We start from the raw sequence: 13,831 nt of genomic DNA on the forward strand, positions 1-13,831 counted from the left end.
ACATCACAGAACTGTAGCCACACCAGCTTTTTTACAGGAAAGTGGCAAGGAGAGTAGGGAGAATGTAATGGGGGGGGGGGGGGGGGAGGCAAAGGTTCCAGCTGGAAGCCAACTGCAATTTCCCAGGCAACAGATGAGGAGGGTCCTCTGAGCTAAGTTTGTAGCAGTGAAGTCAGAGGGAAGGAGACAAACCAAAAGGCAGTAAGGGCAGAAATTCAATAGAAATTGATGAGGGCAGGAGGGAGCACAAGCCGAGGATGAATGATTTCTGGCTGGAAGTACCAGAAGGATGATGGTGAAGGGACAGAGGTGCGGGAAAAGATGATGAACTTAATTTAGGACATGCTGGGTCTGTGGTGCCAAGGACATAATCAGTCCTGGTAAGCAAGGTCAAGCCCAAAGGTCACTAGAAAAGATGGAAAACAAGGAGGTACAAGTCTGATCTTGACTGTCTGTGTACCCATTATGCTTCCGGCAGCCTGAGCTAGAAAGACAGACAGAGCTTGTTTCCGATCTCACTCCTGTATGTCTCGCCACTGACGAAAACAGACTAATTTATGGGCAACAATTCTCAGACAAGTGATATTTCACATGCTAAGAAAAAAACAGAACCAAACAGAATGGAAGATCCTTTCCAGGGCCCAGAGAAACCTCCACCCATCCACCTTCAGTCCCTGAGGCCTGGCCAAGCCCCAACTCCTGGCCAAGAACCAGACTCCCAACAAGGAGGTCAGCCCGGCTCAGCCCCTCCCTAAGAACCCCTTCCCAACCCCACAGGTGGGCCCCTGACAATGGGAGCCAAGCCTCCCAGGCCGGACTAACTGAACCACAGTGGCCACCTCATTCTCCTGGGAACTCGGAACCCGGAGATGCTAATCTCTGCTGGTTAACCAAACAGAGGTGCTGTACCCTTGGGAGCAGATGTTTGCCAAATCCTGCTGGGTGCAGGGACAGTCGGTCAGAAGGAGATGCACAGAGAGAAGCTCAAGAGACAGCCATGTCTGAAAGGGGAGGAGAACACGGGGCCTGGTTCCCACTGCTTTGTAACAAATGCCTCTTTTTCAGTGTCAGACAGATTTCCAAGGACCTTGACCAAGGCTATTTCCTAAACCCCAAGGTCACACAGGGGCCCACGTCAATGGGGAAGATACATGCCACCATCCATCCATCCACTCACTGAGCTCAGGCGTCACGCAGGCACACTCACGCTAGGAGTTCCTAACCGTTGTGTGCCTTGGACCCTTTTGACTGGTGAAGCCTTGAGGCCCTTTCTCACATAAATGTTTTTAAATGCGTAAAATTATACAGGAAACTGATTACACAGGATTTCTCAGGAAACCAATTATATAAAAGTACAGTCATTAAATTATTTTTAAAACAATTGTGATGTAGTAAGAAAATAAATAAATTTATTTATTTATTTATTTATTTATTATTGCATTAAAGAACAAGATCTATTGGTGGATCTGGAAATTACCATAATTTCAAAGCAGTATGAGCACAGGCATTCTAAGATACCAACAGCTAATATTTGATAGGAAAATATTTGTGATTTTTTAAATATTCATTTTATTTTTGTTTTATTGCTTAAAGTATTACAAAGAGTATTACATATGTCTCCTTCCCCCCCACACACACATTCCCCCGGCCTCCCCTACCCCCCAGTGTCTTATGTCCATTGGTTATGCTTATATGCATGCATACAAGTCCTTCAGTTGATCTCTTACACCCCACTCCCGCCCCCCAACCCTCCCCAGCCTTCCCACTGTAGTTTGACAGTCTGTTCAACACTGCTCTGCCTCTGTATCTATTTTTGTTCATCAGTTTATAATGGTCTTTATTATCCATAAATGAGTGAAATCATGTGGTATTTTTCTTTCATTGACTGGCTTATTTCACTTAGCATAATGCTCTCCAGTTCCATCCATACTGTTGCAAATGGTAAGAATTCCTTCTTTTTTACAGCAGCATAGTATTCCATTGTGTAGATGTACCACAGTTTTCTAATCCATTCATCTGCTGATGGGCACTTAGGCTGTTTCCAGATCTTCGCTATGGTAAATTATGCTGCTATGAACATAGGGATGCATATATCCTTTCTGATTGGTGTTTCTGGTTTCTTGGGATATATTCCTAGAAGTGGGATCACTGGGTCAAATGGGAGTTCCATTTTTAACTTTTTGGGGAAACTCCATACTGTCTTCCATAGTGGCTGCACCAGTCTGCATTCCCACCAGCAGTGCACGACTGTTCCCTTTTTCTCCACATCCTCTCCAGCACTTGTCGTTTGTTGATGATAGCCATTCTGACAGGTGTGAGATGATACCTCATTGTTGTTTTGATTTGCATCTCTCGGATGATTAGTGACTTTGAGCATGTTTTCATATGTCTCTTGGCTTTCTAAATGTCCTCTTTTGAAAAGTGTCTATTTAGGTCCTTTGCCCATTTTTTGATTGGATTGTTTATCTTACTTTTGTTAAGTTGTATGAGTTCCCTATAAATGTTGGAGATTAAACCCTTATCAGTGATAACATTGGCGAATACGTTCTCCCATGCAGTGGGCTTTCTTGTTGTTTTGTTGATGATTTCTTTTGCTGTGCAGAAGCTTTTTATTTTGATGTAGTCCCATTTGTTTATTTTCTCTTTAGTTTCCAATGCCCTAGGAGCTGTATCGGTGAAGAAATTGCTTCGGCATATGTCTGAGATTTTGTTGTCTTTGGATTCCTCTAGTATTTTTATGGTTTCCCGTCTTACATTTAAGTCCTTTATCCATTTTGAGTTTATTTTTGTGTATGGTGTAAGTTGGTGGTCTAGTTTCATTTTTTTGCATGTATCTGTCCAATTTTCCCAACACCATTTATTGAAGAGACTGTCTTGACTCCATTGCATGTTCTTGCCTCCTTTGTCAAATATTAATTGAGCATATTGGTTCGGGTCGATTTCTGGATTCTCTATTCTATTCATCTATATGTCTGTTTTTGTGTCAGTACCAGGCAGTTCTGAGAACCATGGCTTTGTAATACAGCTTGATATCAGGTATTGAGATCCCACCTACTTTGTTCTTCTTTGTCAGGATCGCTGCAGCTATTCGGGGTCTTTTTTTATTCCAGATGAATTTTTGGAGAGTTCGTTCCAGGTCTGTGAAATATGCTATTGGTATTTTAATGGGAAGTGCATTGAATTTATAGATTGCTTTGGGTAGTACGGACATTTTAATGGTGTTGATTCTACCAATCCATGAACATGGTATGTTCTTCCATCTGTTTATGTCTTCCTCTATCTCTTTTTTCAGTGTCCTGTAGTTTTCTGAGTAGAGGTCTTTTACCTCTTTAGTTAAGTTTATTCCTAGGCATCTTAATTTTTTTGGTGCGATGGTAAATGGGATTGCTTTTTTAGTCTCTCTTTCTGTAAGTTCACTATTGGTGTATAGAAATGCCATAGATTTCCTGGCATTAATTTTGTATCCTGCTACATTGCCGAATTCATTTATCAAGTTTAATAGTTTTTTGACAGAGTCTTTAGGGTTTTTTATGTACAATATCATGTCATCTGCAAATAAGGACAGTTTTACTTCTTCTTTTCCAATTTGGATGCCTTCTATTTCTTCTTCTTGTCTAATTGCAATGGATAATACTTCCAGTACTATGTTGAACAGGAGTGGTATGAGTGGGCATCCCTGTCTTGTTCCTGTTCTTAAGGGAAATGGTTTTAGTTTTTGCCCATTGAGTATGATGTTGGCTGTGGGTTTGTCATATATGGCTTTTATTATGTTGAAGTATGATCCTTTTATTCCCACCTTGCTGAGAGTTTTTATCAAAAATGGGTGTTGGATATTTGTGATTTTTATTGGTGACAAAGTCCCAGATACTGCCAATATTACTGTGATTCACTGTTAGTAACTGAAAGAAATGTTATACCTCAGTTAGAAGTTTGTAAAAATAAAAATGCCATTTTCCCCCATTCAAATTAAGAGATGCCTGGTCGAGAAACCCTGTTCCAAGCACTGAGACCATGAAGTGAGCAAACCCTGCTCCCATAGACTTCACATTCCAGAATGGGAGTGAGAAAATACCGTGAACAGGAAGATAATTTCTGATCATGAGAAATGTCTTGAAGAAACACAATGGAGGGAATACAGTATTGCCAGGGTGGTCCAGGAAGGACTCTCTGCAGATGTGGCCTTTGAACTGAAACTTAGGAAGGAGTCAGCCACAGGAAAAGGACTGTTCTTTGCAGAGGGCACAGCAAATGCAAAGGCCCTGGGATGCACATGAGCGTAGAAGCTTTGTGATGGAGGCAGATGGCCATGACTGGAGCTTAGAGAGTGGGAGGCGGTGGACAGACAGGCCGGGGCCAGGGCCTGGAGGGCCTTGCAGGCCACGGTGGGGAATTGGGATTTATTTGGAGTACACTAGAGGGTTCTGAGCAGGGGAGTGACATGACCTGATCTGTTTTGAAGGTCACTGTAGCTACTGTGTGGAGAACTGGGTTGGAGAGCCACAAAAAACAGGACCAGTGAAGCCAGTGGTGGGTAAGGGACGGTGATGACAAGACTGCTGGCCACAGGGACCAGGGATGGATCTGAGAGGAGGTCTGGAGGTGAATCAGACAAGACTTGTTAATGGACTACATGTGAGGGAAAAGGAAGAGAGGATGACTTGTGGCTGTTATGACCGGGTAGATGTTGACCTAAAAGCCTCATCAGCAGTGTGCTCATCGTTCACTGAACAGCCCCAAGTTATCCTCTACTGAGACAGCTGGTGGACCAGTTCTGAGGCCCCGGAGTCGAAGATGACACAGCCCTGTGCTCCAGGGTCCTGCGGTGCAGGTTGGGGAGAAAGTCCTTCAAGGTCACATTACAGGTTCACCTTGTGGGGAGGGGGGTGTCAAGGAAGACATCACTCTGAGAAGAGCCATTGAGTTGGGTCTTAAAGGACCAGTGGGAGTGTTTCAAGGAAAGAGCGGAGAACAGGAGGGCAGTGTGAGCAGGTGTGGAAGCGCGCAGGTGTGTGATGCCAGTGTGCCAGGAGCCCCGGGAATCCTCCCCCTTCTCCCTTTATCTCAGCCCTGTGCCCACCCTAGACTAACACGGGCACTGGGGGCACAGCGGCAAACAAGCCAGGCACAGTCTGTTTGACACGCAGCCCCGACACATCTGTGCAGCAAACATGGCAGAGTTTTTCCTAAGCCCTGAGCTGTGCAGTCTGATCATTGCTGTCATCCTTTCTGGCTAAGGATGTATGTGCATTTAAAAAATTTTTTTTTTTTTTTTTACAGATGAGGAAACTGGCGCTCAGAGAGAAATTACACTGTCACTTAGGGTTACGGTTTGACATGCCCGCATTGACTGTGTTCCATGCCACAGTGGCCTAAAAGTAAGAGCACCAGCTTTTTTAGTTGGGCCATTTTAATCTGCACACACCAAAATCCTATTTTCCACTCTCCCTCTGCCTCTCTCACCTCTCTCTCTCTCTCTCTCTCTCTCTCTCTCTCTCTCACACACACACACACACACACACACACACACACACACACACTCCGGCTGCTAATGCCTCCTTGGAAACCAAAACACAGCAGGAGAAAAAGCGATTCTCATGATGTAACTCCGCAAGCACGTGGCAGTTGTAGCAGAACCACAGAACAATCCCACGTCTCTTGTTTCCCTATGACAGCGTCTGGTCTGGTGTGTGTGGGCTCCTGAGGAGGGGAAGGAAAATCCCATATGCAATGTTGGTTTCCTTCCAAACTCAGAATTCTGCTTCAGCATTTCAGGCTCAGGAAACCAAGAAAATAACATGAGACAGTCTGGTGCAGACCACTGTTGAGAAGGCAGAATAACCACTTTTTTCTAAGCTTATGGAGGTTGTTTCAAAGAAAATACACACATCCAGGAATGTTCAATTACAGGAGAGTGATCTCTTCCAAATGTTCGGACAAGTATGAAAATGGACGGCAGGCCCAGTTCCTCGGCGTGGGGCTGCTCTCCGCCGACGTGGTCAAAAGCTTGCTCCACCTTCCTGCGTCTTGAACAGAGGCTGCAACAAAGACGAATAGGAAGGAAACAAAGCGGGATTCTGCCCACAACCCCTCCACCAATATTTGGCCCACTGCAGGAGCAATAAGTGTACATACGTGTGTACACACACACACACACACACACACACACACTCTGAACCACAGACACAGGACCAGATTTTGTGTTGCCGAAAGGTTTCCTTGGGGCCCATCTGTCTGGGGCTGGACCACCTGCCAGCACTCAGGAAGGCCGGCCTTGTGTGGCTGGCACTGCTGTTATCTCTACCTCCTCCTGACCCTCTCTAAGCTGGCCAAGCCTCTTTTCCTGGCAAGCAGCAGCGTCTGGCGGCTTTCACAGAGCGGCCTGGCCATGTAAGCACGTCAGACCTGCCATGCCATCACTCACTGCAGTGTCCGCCCACGCCCTCCCCTGCTCCTTTCATACCATCCCACCAGATGTTCAACATCCTACCTCTCACGTCCTCACTGAGGGGCAGGGGATGGGCTGGGAGGCACCACTGTGTCCAAAGGCCACTGCACCTCCGTGGAGACAAAGCAGCAGCGTTTAGAAGGGCAGGGTTTAGAGATTGAAAGTGGGCAGATACCATGAAAAGGGAATACAGATGGGTAAAAGGGAAGCACCTACATTTATGGAGCTGAGGTAGGGTCTACAGGTGACAGGCACTTACCAACACCCCCACCCCCCAGCCCACATACTGTGCTGAAGCCCGAGAAGCAGGGATGAGTAAGGCCCATCTCCTCCTCAGAAACATCAAGTCCCCTGGGGATGCCTAACCTTTGCAGGTAGGAGGACTTCCTGAATTTTTACATAAAAGTAAAACATGTACATGTTAAAAGTATATAAACTGGGGGAAAAGGTACAAAATAGAAAAGTCCCCCCCACACACAGCCCCTGGGCCTGTGCCCAGGTTACATAGTTCACAATATGTAGGGCATCAGTTAAGCACACATCCCTGTATGTAGAAATACAAGGAGATATACAGACATATCAGTATATATGAAAATGCATTTTAGAGACCTTCCCTTTCAACACTGAAAGTAATTTAGTTCTCTTTTTTACATCTGTTGATTAAGAAAAACCCTTGAGACTGGCCACTGTGACTCAATGGTTGAGTATCGACCTATGAACCAGGAGATCATGGTTCAATTCTGCATCAGGGCACATGCCGGGGTTGCAGGCTCGATCCCCAGCATGGGGCATGCAGGAGGCAGCCGGTCAATGATTCTCGCTCATCGTGTTTCTCTCCTCTCTCCCTCTCCCTTCCTCTCTGAAATCAATGAAAATATTTTAATAAAAATAAAAAACCCTTGATAACAAAAAGCTATAATAAATGACCAACATCTTTAAATGAGTTTGTGGTTTAATGGTCACAGCACTATTTACATTCACTTGGAAAAGAGCGAGACGTACCTACAGCACCTATTCTTCTGTCTGTGGGCAGCTGGACTCGGAGGCCTTCCCATAGCCTGCAGCTCAGCTCGCTCCAGCCCGAGGTGCATGACCTGCCATCCATCGCAGGTTTGGTGAACTAAGAACAGGACAGCCATGGTACCACCTCTGAGTCAGGAAAAGGAGCCAGTGCCTCTGTGGCTTACAGAACAGATTCATCAGGATCTGAATTCTCACCTATCACTTACTCTGTGCCCTTTGGCAAGTTTCTAGACCTGGCTACGCCTCACCTTCCTCATCGGTAAAAATGGGAGAATCGCAGTCCCTCCTCCCTCACAGATGTTAAAGGGTTCATAGGATGATGCACATGAGAGTGCTGGGGCAGTGTCTCAATGAATGACAGCTGAGGCTAGTGCTAACCCCCTCACCTCCTCCTTCCCCCCACCTGGGGCGGGGCAGGCATGAGCATGCTCTCAGTACAAGACTACGAGAAACCAATTTGAAGTTAAGGCAACAGGAGAAATAAGAGAAAGGGCTCTCAAAAGAAAACTAATGCTCTGATTGGCAGGATCGTTTTAATGTAAACGCTTCACGAAGAGGCCGGCTAGCGCTTCCCCATGCCCCACGCGAGCACACATGGTTACTCTTGAAACCACAGGTTCTTTGGCTCCAAACAAAGCTGCGGAAAACAGGTGGAGAGAGAGGCCCACCTGCAGCCACTGGCTGGTAAGGAAGACCTGATTTTTCCATCGGAAGCAGAGGCAGAGTTTTCCGTAGGAAAATGGGAGGCCTAGGGATACTGTGGGAGGGCTTGAAGAGAACAGGAAATGGGGGTAAGACAGAGAATGAAGAGATGAGGACTGTCTACCCCAGACACCCGGGACAGCTTTGGCATCGGATGGAAGAACACCATCTTGTCAGGGAAAGGCCGACTTGCAAAGGGGGAGAAGTTCCTGACTCCCCCGGGCCAGCTGGGCAGAAAAGGGAAGGCAAGAGAGCAGGCAGGAGATGCGGACTGGGATTTTCTGGGCACTCCTGTGCTGGCGACCAAGATCAACAGTAATTGATATAAATGTGAGGAGTCTGGCAGAAGGCTGACCAGGACTCCTTTTGATATTCACAGGGTGAATATCTACATTTTATTACCTGCTGCTGACTCAATGGCCTAAAGCAAACTCCCCCAAGACCTGACAATCTTACTGTTTGCTAAACATTACCATTGATATGTCTGTTTGCATTCCTAAAAGCAATTGTGTATTCTAGCTAATAAAAGCAGCTGGGAATGGAGCAACGGAAAGAGCTTGACCGCTATGGTTAGGCTGTCCTCTGGTTCCCCCGGTTAATTAAAAAATTAATATTCCATCTTGTGTATCATTTGTGCGTCAGCCCTCCCTCCAAGTCTTTGAACCCGCGAAAGCCACGCTGGCCGTGGACTCTCGCACTCCTGGGCATGTTCTCAAGCACAATGAGTTACATTAACACCACCAAATATTAACAGTGCAAGAGAAAGAGAGGAGGACATCTGAAAACGCAAGCCTCAGAGAAGATGGCAAGGGTGGGCTGGCTAGCCTCTTCCCCTGCCCCTGGAGAAAGAACACTGTCACTACTTAGACTTGCCCTGGAGGAGGGCAGCCTGGGGAGGCAGGAGAAGCTGATTTTCACAAGAGTACCAGCCAGCTGGGCACCTGTAATGATACCCAGGGCTCGATGAAGTCTCCTGGAGGAGACGCTTTTAACATATGCGAAACAGAAGCACAAAAATAAGACCATAAATTTCATCCAATGAGGATCTGATGTGATCTTCTGGGCAGACGAGGAAACTGTGACAGACTGGGAGACTCATGAGACTCAACAATTAAATGCAGGAGGAATCCTGGACTGAATCCTGGAACAGGAAAAGGACGTTAGGGGGACACTGGTGACATATGAAAAAGGTCGACAGTTTAGTTCACAGTACTGCAACAATGTTAATTTGATAGCTGTACTGTGGTTAGGTAAGCTGTTAACATGTAAGCTGGGTGAAGGGTATATGTGAATTTCTATTTATCTATCTGTAAGTGTAAAATTATTTCAAAATAAACAATTTAAAAATTTAAAAAGGGATTCTACACCCTTACATCCCACTCCACTCCCCATCCCCAAAAGAATCTCAACAACCAGGCCTGTAACGAGGGCTCACCCTTTCCTGTACAAACCATTGTCGGGGAGTTACAGCTCTGGGGTGTGGAGGTTCAGGTATTTCACACGGGTGAACATGGGCCCAACATGCACTGTCTTGGCGGACAGAGGATGGGGACAGGAATGATTTACTCCCTCTCTCCCCCCAAGTCCCTGCCACAGGCAGAAGACTTACTAGTAACTGGTCTGACTGGCAGCGGACGGCACACCTTTAGGAGCATCACTAAGTGCCAAAAAGCCACACACCTGTTAAAGGCCCTCTTTTCTCCCCATTTGCTGCTGTGAGATCCCAAGGGGAACAGGGCTCAGCCTTCTCTGACTCCCACATGTACCCCTAAGTGTGCCTGCCTGGCCTGCGCCTGCCTGGCCTGCACGTCCCTGGACACTGCTGCTGGCCAGGGGTATACAGAGAAAATGACATTTTCACATCAAACTATAAAAATAGATTTTGGTTTCAAAACCATAAACTGGTCAACACATTCGCCTTCCCCTTTTCAAATCTTGTTAAAATGACCAAAGAAATAAAAAATAAGAACAAGAAATCTGATGCAGTGTTAAAATACAAGGAAGGATGACATCAACAAACCAGAAAATGGAACTAGATTAAGGAAAAAGCCATGGGTGTTAGGTATCTGGCCATAAAATCAACTGTTTCCTCTATCCAAACAATAAATGGCAAAAATGTACTGGCACAAGAGCCTACATATATATTTTTTAAGAAATGTACAAATTTCATTTGAGGCAAATTATGAAATTTTACTAGAAGACAAAAAAAAAGGAGTCTAAAATCAAAGAAGAGCTATTTCACTTCTCTTAATAAGGAACAATATTGTAAAGACATCAACTCTCCCCAGCTGATGTATGTATAAATGTAAGCTCATTCTAAATCCTAAGGGAATTCATTTTGGCATTCAACACATTCATTTAAACTTCCATCTGGAAGAACAGTTAAAAGAACTCAGAGTTTTCAGAAAAGCAGCATGATGAGAAGGGGCTTGTCCCACCAGGAGAGATGAATGGATTGGCAGGACAGAGCAGCCCACAACACAGGACCCAGGATACATGAGAATTAGTATCCAACCAAGACAGCATTTCAAACAGTGAGGAAGAATGCACTAGTCCATAAATGTTGGTGAAACAATCTACTATTTACTTGAGGGGGGCATTAGTTTAAAATTTTACCCCATCCTATATTATCCTAAGAGGGTAATATGCAAATCAACCAAACTGTGGAATGACCAGTTGCTATGACACGCACTGACCACCAGGGGGCAGATGCTCAATGCAGGAGCTGCCCCCTGGTGGTCAGTGCGCTCCCACAGGAAGAACACCGCTCAGCCAGAAGCCCAGCTGACGGCTGGCGGGCTGGCGAGCTGGCGAGCTGGCGAGCGCAGAGGTGGTGGCAGGAGCCTCTCCTGCCTCAGAAGCAGCGCTAAGGGTGTCTGACTGATGGCTCCCAGACTGCGAGAGGGCGCAGGCAGGGCTGAGGAACAGCCCTCCACCCCTCCGCGTCCCCTCCCCGCCTTAGTGCACAAATGTCATGCACTGGCCTCTAGTATTATATATAATAAATTTTTGATGGATTAAAGATTTAAATTAAAAATCATCACAAAAATACTAGTGGGTACACAAGTCACTTTTTAATAATCTCGGGGTGAAGAAGTCCTCTCTAGGGTGAAACAAAAGCCAGAAAACAAAGGAAACTACTGGCAGGTTTAACTACAATAAAAATTAAAACTTCTGACTAGGAAGAGACATTATTAAAAAGATGAAAGAAAAGACCAAAAAAAAACAAAAAAGAAAAAAACGATGAAAGACAATCTACACAGTGGGGGAAGGGTGTTTGTGATGTTACATGAGAGATGAGGAAGTAATATCCTTAATACAGAAACACGCCCCCCTGCCCTGGCTGGTTGGAGAATCATCCTGTACACCAAAAGGTTCTGGGTTTGATTCATGGTCAGGCCACATACCTAGGCTGCAGGTTCCATCCCCAGTCAGGACGCACAGGAGGCAATCTATCAATGTTTCTTTCTCTCTCTCTCTCTCTCTCTCTCTCTCTCTCTCTCTCTCTCTCTCTCTCTCTCCCTCCCTCCCTTCCTCTCTCTGTAAAATCAATAAAACCATATCCTCAGGTGTGGGTTGAAAACTAAAGGATGAATCCCCTTCCAAGAGCTGTGGCTCAACTCTCGGCATACGTGTGGTCTTGGGCAGGGGCTTGTCACCTGCAAAGAGAGAAGCTAAGAGTGGCACCTTTCACAGGGGTGAGGTTTATGGTGTGAGGACTATATTCTATGTTGTATGTAAAGCACTAAACCCAGAATCTGAGCAAAATAAGGAAATCATCACACTGGCAACCAGAGAGTATGTTCCAGGAAGGTCCCTGACTGCAACACCACCTACAAAAGGCAAGAAAACACTGAGAAACCACATGGCTGTTTCAGGACAGGCAGTGGAATGTGTCCATTCAAGGGGACACTAAGCAGTGGATTAAAAGGATGAGATAGATCAATATTTATAGACAGAGAAAGATGTCCACAAATTCAGGACATATTTACATTCATTCATTCAACGTGCATTTACTGAAAGTCTACACTAGTATGTGTCAGGCACTGTTCCAGGTGCTGGGCATAGAGCAGTGATGAAAAAGCCAAAAGTTCCCCTGTACATTCTGGAGTAAACAGACAACAAATAAAAATAAAGCATTCAGTATAATATATGGTATGTCGGCTGGTGATAGATAAGAGAAAAAAACCAAAGCAGGAAAAGGGGACAGGGTTACAATTTGAAGGGGGTAGGGGGATGTCCGAGAAGCTTTCACTGAGAAAGTGACATTTGGACATGTTTTTAAATATTTATGCCTACTGTAAACTCACATACACGTACAGAAGGATATCTATTTAATTGTTTTTATCATTGCTTCTTAAAGGTGTCATTGTATGACACTTTTACTTTCTACTTTTTGTATACCTGTTCTATTTTTTCAGTTATTATAATAAACATTTATGAGAAGCATAGCATTTAAAGAGAAAATTGAAAATAAACTTCCATAGATAAGCACTTCAAGGATGGCTCACCACCAGGTATTACAGACTTAGGCGGTTGGAGTCAGATGTCTGGTGCTGTGGCGCCACCTGGTGGCCATTTCCTAACTGATAACTCATTTCCAACTGTGAAAAGGAAGCAAGGGACAGAGGCACAACTGTACATAAAAACCCTCTTGTCCTGTGGACAAGGACTGGAAGGGAAACAGGCAAACACACACAGTTTGATTTGTGGGGGTGCAAAGCAATGGTGGGGTTTATTTAGCTTAGTTTTCAATCATAATCTTATAATGGTGCTTCATTCCTTTATGCATAACTGCAATGAAGCAGTCCAATGGGACAGCCGAATGTGCTCACTGCAGAGACAGGAGTGGAGTGAGATAGTTGGGCAGCACAGAGCTAACCCAGGCCATATGCATGTGTCCCCAAGAAGGCTGAGGGATTCCTAAGCAGTGACAGGGACTCAGGCAGTAGTTCTCAACCTTCTGGCCCTTTAAATACAGTTCCTCATGTTGTGACCCAACCATAAAATTATTTTCGTGTTACTTCATAACTGTAATGTTGCTACTGTTATGAATCGTAATGTAAATATCTGATATGCAGGATGGTCTTAGGCAACCCCTGTGAAAGGGTCGTTCGACTGCCAAAGGGGTCGCGACCCACAGGTTGAGAACTGCTGGACTCGGGTCACATGGTACTTGGAAGAGGAGGGGTCTTTCCCAATGAAAGGTCCCAGGAGTCTGGCCGGAAGGAGCAGACACAACCCTGCCCTCAATGATTAATCACGGACTGAGCATGTGCTCAGACCACTAAGCTAGTGCCTCCTCAGTGAAGCCCAAAGGAGACTGAGGCATATCCCCTGGGTGACGGGGCAGCAACGTTGATCACACCGAGGACTCTGCTTGGAATACTTGTCTCTTCTCCATCCTTCGGGTGTGGGTCGAGGGCCTCGCTGTGCACCCTCCGTTTAGCCTACTGTAGCACTTGTCACTATGGCAGGATTGCTTTCTCTGAGCATCTCCCTGCTAAACCAGAAATCATACCTATCTCATTTAACCTCAGAGACAGGACTTGTAAGTCCAACAGTTCTGGATTCGCATCCTGACACAGCCACCTACCACCTACATGACACTTGCAAGCACCTATAAGCTTCCATTTCCCCCTCTGTAGAGTGGGGATCTGG

The 13,831-nt window shown here is 45.5% G+C and overlaps 1 protein-coding gene across 4 annotated transcripts in view; it reads right to left on the reverse strand.

The window, feature by feature from the left end:
- The window catches only part of RALGPS1 (Ral GEF with PH domain and SH3 binding motif 1), a 238,537-nt gene that overhangs the window by 198,971 nt on the left and 25,735 nt on the right, over window positions 1–13,831 (reverse strand). The window lies entirely within an intron of this gene.

Source organism: Myotis myotis, unplaced genomic scaffold (genome assembly GCF_014108235.1).
Source record: "Myotis myotis isolate mMyoMyo1 unplaced genomic scaffold, mMyoMyo1.p scaffold_m19_p_12, whole genome shotgun sequence".
NCBI lineage: Eukaryota > Metazoa > Chordata > Mammalia > Chiroptera > Vespertilionidae > Myotis > Myotis myotis.